Source organism: Canis lupus, chromosome 2 (assembly GCF_011100685.1).
Source record: "Canis lupus familiaris isolate Mischka breed German Shepherd chromosome 2, alternate assembly UU_Cfam_GSD_1.0, whole genome shotgun sequence".
Taxonomy (NCBI): domain Eukaryota; kingdom Metazoa; phylum Chordata; class Mammalia; order Carnivora; family Canidae; genus Canis; species Canis lupus.
This window is the reverse complement of record NC_049223.1, coordinates 72,528,715-72,534,656: the sequence shown is the minus strand read 5'-3', so window position 1 is coordinate 72,534,656 and position 5,942 is coordinate 72,528,715.

The following is a 5,942-nucleotide window of genomic DNA, read 5'->3' as shown; positions in this document are numbered from 1 at the left end:
GCGCTTTGAACCCCTGGTTTTTATGTGACTACTTGGTTACTTTCTATCTTTTTCGTCCAAGAGAGCAGGGACTTTGTCTGCTCTGTTTTGCTCACTGCACTTAGCCTAGACTCCAGTACACTGTAGATGCTTCGTGAGTGTTTGTTGAATGACTGAATGATGGAGATATGGCATTTGCTAGGACTTGAACCCTGATCTTTCGGCTCCGTGACCAGCGCCTTTTCTCTCCCACCAGGGTTTTGATGAGGATCAAAGAGATAGGAGTTGCGCAAGGGGGTTGCAAGTGGCAAAACAGAGCCCACAAGCTGGTGGCTCTGGGGCCATTTACCAAACAGTAGCTCAACAGACTCGCCTCAGAGCCCAGCACAGGCTACAGCCTGTGCTGCCTGCAGGGTGGGCACCCCACTAAGCCAGCCTGGCCAGCCTCCCCTGGGGAGCAATCCTGCCCCTACTCACAGCCCCTGGAGCCCACGCTCGGAGCAGCTCTGCCCAAAGAGTACACAGGTGCCCAGGCTGATGCCCAGGGGAGGGGCCGGTATACTCTGCTCTTCGGACCCCAGGGGCCTAAGCCAGCCCCCCACCCCCTTCAGGAGATGTGGAGCAGATGTGAAGAGAACGTAGGCCTCCCCACAGGCTCGCTCCCCCAGGCCTCGCCCCAGGGAGGCTCCTCTGGGAGACCTCTCCTTCCCCTGGGCCAGCTTGGGTGGGAGAAGGGGTCAGCGGGATGCACTGCCCCCCCGGTTCCTTCACCCCACCTCATTGGTGCCCTAGGGCAGCTGCCTGCCCTGTCCTGAGATTTGGGGTCTCCACCGAGGCCCTGGGAGTAAGAGTCATCCTTGGCCACTGCTGGGCGGCTTTGTGGAGACCGAATCCTTTGTGATTCTCTCTCCTGACCCCTGTATTGTTCTCCCCAAGCCCTTAATCCACTTGCTACCTAGACATTCATTTGTGTGATGAACTACCTGGTGTCAGCTCTCTGGGTGCCAGGAAGCGCCTTCACCAGGAGATACCCAGCCCCCAGCCTGGGCTGGTTTTCGCAGGAGGCACCCAGTAAATGTTGAATGAATGGCTGAAAGCGCTTAGCAAGCTAGAGAGCAGGAGTGATGGGAAAGTTTGGGTCATGAGGGTGGAACAGTAACTGTTCTGTCCACAGGCCGAGGGGGCAACACAGCAGGAGGCCACCAGCCCATGGCTGTGGCTGGGGTGGGGGTCAGTGTAAGCTGAGTGGCCTCCCCCCACCCCCCCCACTTCTACACCCCAGCACTTAAATAACAGTAATAACAGCCTTTCCATCCATCCCTGAGTCTGTGCAACAAAATCACGAGGTGAGGACTACCGTTAGTCCCATTGTGAAGATTTGGAAACCGAGGCTCAGGGAGTTTAAGGAATTTATCCAAGGTAAATAAATGGTGGGGCTGGGATTCAAACCCAGGTCTGTCTGAGGTCAGGTCCACCAGAGGGTTAGCCATGGCACCCTTCTGCTCCTCTCCTCACCTTTAAACTTCTCAGCCTCCCCCATCCACATCTGGCCTCCTCCAGACTCTGCTCTGTCCTCAGGCGCCTCTCAGGCCTCTGTTTATCCATCTGTAAAATGGACACACTAACCCCTGCCTGTTTTGTAGTGAAGGTCCGTGAGGATGGGGACTCTTTCTGTCAGACAAGGGCTGGGCGAGCTGGCACCGAGGGAGTGGAAGCCACTGCAGGGTCCCGTCCGAGGCCACCAAGAGGGGCCGATGAGCAGGGCCCTCTCCCAGCTCTGTGGCTGCGCACGGCGGGCGAGTGAGTATGAGTGTGTAGGTGAGGGTGTGGGTGAGTGTGGCACTAGGCCTGCCTCCTGGGAGCTCTTGGAGGTCAAGAAAAGCCCCCTCTGCTTCTAATTTAAGGCTTCCAGTTGATTAAATAAAAAAAGTAAAAAGAGCTGCATAATACATGGTATATTTTAAATGTTTACATTTAACAAATGAATGCTTTTAACACACAAAATACAATGCAATATAATTGTGCTATTCACAGGATAATTACAGGATTTATAGAAAATATTAATTCATAGCGCACTGCGGGAGGTGTGGCTGGGTAATGAGACACAAGTTTAGAGTTGCCTAATGAGCGGCTCTGTGCTTCTCTCCCATGGTGTACCTCCGTCGCTACATGTTACATCCTCCTTTGGGCATCTCAGTGGCTTATAAGGCCCTACTCTGTCGGCCCCACCTCTCCCCACTCAGCCCCCTCTCTGGCTTCTTTACTGCTCCTTGAACCGCAGCAGGCCCAAGGTTGCCCCAGGGCATTTGCACTTGCTTTGCCCTCTGCCCGGGGCCCTATTCCCTATTCCTTGTGGCTTACTCTCACAGCACATCTTCTGGTCTCTATTTTTTTAAAAATATTTTACTTATTTACTCATGAGAGACACACACACACACACAGAGGCAGAGACACAGGCAGAGGGAGAAGCAGGCTCCATGCAGGGAGCATGTGGGACTCGATCCCGGGACTCCAGGATCACACCCTGAGCTAAAAGCAGACGCTCAACAACTGAGCCACTCAGACATCCCTTTGGTCTCTATTTGAACGTCTCTTCCCTGGAGGCTCTCCTGCACCACCCTATTTAAAATTGCAAGCCATTCCCACAGTCGCTGTTCCTGTCTTTGTTTTTCTCCCTCCAAGAAATTTTCCATGCCACACGCACACATTGGCTTACTGTTCGCTGCACCACCACGGCTTCCACCAGCTGGCACATAGAAGGTACTTAGTAAATAAGAATGAATTATTGGTTCCACCAAGGATCTCTCTCTAGTGCCTTCTCTGCGAGGGCAGTCCCTCAACTGGTGTCCACCCTGGTCCCTAATCCGGTGCCCATGCACTCATTATAGGGTGGATCTGCTGTCTTGTGGGGTTGGCTGCTCGGACCCAGGGATCTCCTGGTGCTGCTATCTCTGAGGCACTGATTTTTTTTTTTTTAAAGATTTTTATTTACTTATTCATGAGAGACACACAGAGAGAGGCAGAGACATAGGCAGAGGGAAAAGTAGGGGGAGCCTGATTCAGGACTCGATCCCAGGACCCCAGAATCACAACCTGAGCCAAAGACAGACGCCTAACCGCTGAGCCAGCCAGATGTCCCTCTGAGGTGCTGATTTAAACCAGGTGGTGCCGGGCCCCCTCCAGTTGGGAGTCTCAGGCTACTTCCTTGGTGGCCTCCAGGAGAGGGGGTGCGGCCAGCGACTAGCTCCCCGAGGCCATGCCCCTGAAGTGCATCTGGGGTGATGGGGCAACCATCTGGGGATGCCTAAGGTTAATTTCCATGTGCCAGACCCTGTGTCTCATTTTACCCTCATCTCATTCTCATTTTTAAAAAAGATTTTATTTATTTATTCATGAGACACAGAGAGAGGCAGAGACAGAAGCAGAGGGAGAAGCAGGCTCCCCATGGGGAGCCCGATACAGGACTTGATCCCAGGACCCCGGGATTACACCCTGAGCCAAAGACACTCAACCACTGAGCCACCCAGGTGGCCCATCTCATTCCCATTTTGTGGTGGAGTCAAAGGAGGGATTTGTTTGCAGTGGCTCCCTGGATGAATTCCCGGCAGACCTCTCCTCTTCCCTTGACATTCCTGCTGGAGGCTGAGTCTGCGATGAAGGCCATGCAGCTTCTCCCATCCCGGACCTTGCTCCTGAGGTGGCCTCCACATTTTCCCCTTCCTGCCCTTATGGGTCTCATCTCTGCGTGGTTGCTTTAGGGCCTCAAGGCAGGGCAAGGTGAGGAGCCTCCTCTGCGATCTGGAAACTCTGTGCTTCCCTCTGGGAAAGCCTTGAGGGAAGGCAGGTGTGTGTGAGGGAAGCAGTTTAGGAACCACATCTGCCCTTTATCAATCTGCCTTCCTCACTAGACTGTCGGTGCCTTGAGAGTAGGAGGCTAGTTTGTGGGTTTTCTTTTGTTTTAGTTAATTTTTTAAAGATTATTTATTTATTTATTCATGGGAGACTCAGAGGCCAAGACATAAGCAGAGGGAGAAGCAGGCTCCCTGTGGGGAGCCTGATGCGAGACTTGATCCCAGGACCAGGGATCGCAACCTGAGCCGAAGGCAGAAACCCAACCAGACGCTCAATGCCTGAATCACCTAGGCGTCCCTGTTTTTTTTTTTTTTAAATAAATCTTGTATTCATTCACTGATCTGTTAGGTTGTTCACAAAGGTTTATGGAGCACCTATTCTATGTTCTGAGATCAAATCTGAGCTCTGGAGACGCAGCAGCTAAGAGAACAGACTATAGGTCCCTGCTCTCCCTCCCCCACAGTCTAGGTGGGAGCTGGACGCTCAAGAAGGAAATCAGGCCCTACAAGCAGTGAAGAATGCCCTGGAAGGGATTAACAGGGACTGAGAGGATTACTGGAGATCCTGGCGCCCAGTGTAGGGTCTGGCAGAAAGTTGGCACCAAAAACATTTGAATTCGAACTAAAGGGCCTCAAACCAACTTGTTAAGTAGCAGGATCAAGGGCCTCACCACCCCTCTCCTGTGTAGAGAGGAGCTCTTCTGGTCCACCTCCTTAGCTGCACAACCTTGGGAAAACTCCTTCACTTCTCTGTGCCTCAGTTTCTTCATCTATATAATGGTACTAAGTGTTCCCTGCCTTTTAAGATTGTTCCAAGAACTAAATGTGCTACAGGCTTGAAAGGGGCTGAACACTCAGCCTGGAATATCTTCAGTGTTAAATAAATGAAAGGGTGAAGATGAGGGTGAAGAGGATGGAAGCCAGGAAAATGGGGGGAGTGTTGGCCTGGCTCCCCTTGCTCTTGGACGTTGGGGCTCTGCTCCGCCTGGATAGGCAGTTTCAGGAATAGCCACGAGATGGTGCCCAAACACCAGTTATTCAGGAATCTTGATTTCTCAGCAGATGAAGCTGTTTAGGGAAGTAGGGGCCAGAGAAGCATGTGCATTCTGTGTTGTAAGATGGGCTGGGGTGGGGACTTTCAGCTACTTGAAATCCAGCCCCTTCTCACCATTCTCTACCTTCAGTTTTCTTCTTGGGGTTCCTGTCCGTGTTCGGGGGTCCAGCCCTCCCTTGCCCCTCAGGCCCCTAGCACTGGAGTCCAAGGCTTCTGTTGAGTAGGTCCTGGTTCTTTTCTACCCAATGAGGGTACCCTGGGTCCTTAAGCCATCACTTCTTCCCCTTCTCATTCACGAACCAGGCAGAGGTACTTAACTGAACACTTCCTTGGGGGCCTTGTAGGATGGAGAGCCAGAGGAAATGACCCTATTTCTGTTCATCGTATCCTGGGGGGGGGGTGTGAGTGGGGGGAGGGGCAGGAGAAACCGAAAGAGGGAAAAGGAAAACATGCAACAGTTACCAAAGGCCTCCTTCTCATCAGCACGTAGGAAACAGCCTCATTTCACACACGCAGGAACCGAGGCTCAGAAGCGCTAGGCCACACGAATGCGTTGCCCTTCCCAAGCACCAGGCTCCTTCGCCAGCAGCGAGGTGTGGCCCAAAGTGAGTATATTCATAAATTCATTCCACAGCATCTACTGAGCTCTGCAGATCCAGCGAGAATCAGACCTGGCCCCTGCCCTTGGGAGCTGGGAGTCTGGAGGGAGATGCTGGCAGAGAAGCACACAAGGGCAGCTTGTCCCCGAAGTCTGTGTTGGGCGCAGTGGTGACCCAGAGGCTGCTGTTGTTGGTGCCACCTGAACAGATGGGAGGGGGCAGGAGGGATGGAAGGTGTGAGAGACTTTGTAGATTCCTTGGGGACCGAGGGTCTGTGGAAATATCATTTTCAAAAAGGTGAAATCATGACCCTCATACAATAAAAACAAGTGAATGCACGTCCAAGATTTCCTTTAGCTCATTAATTGACAAGGAACCAGCAAAATGTTAACACAGCTCAGATGAGGATTCCACTTCAGGCATTTACATTCTCTACTGGACAAAACTTCTTTGTGTTAT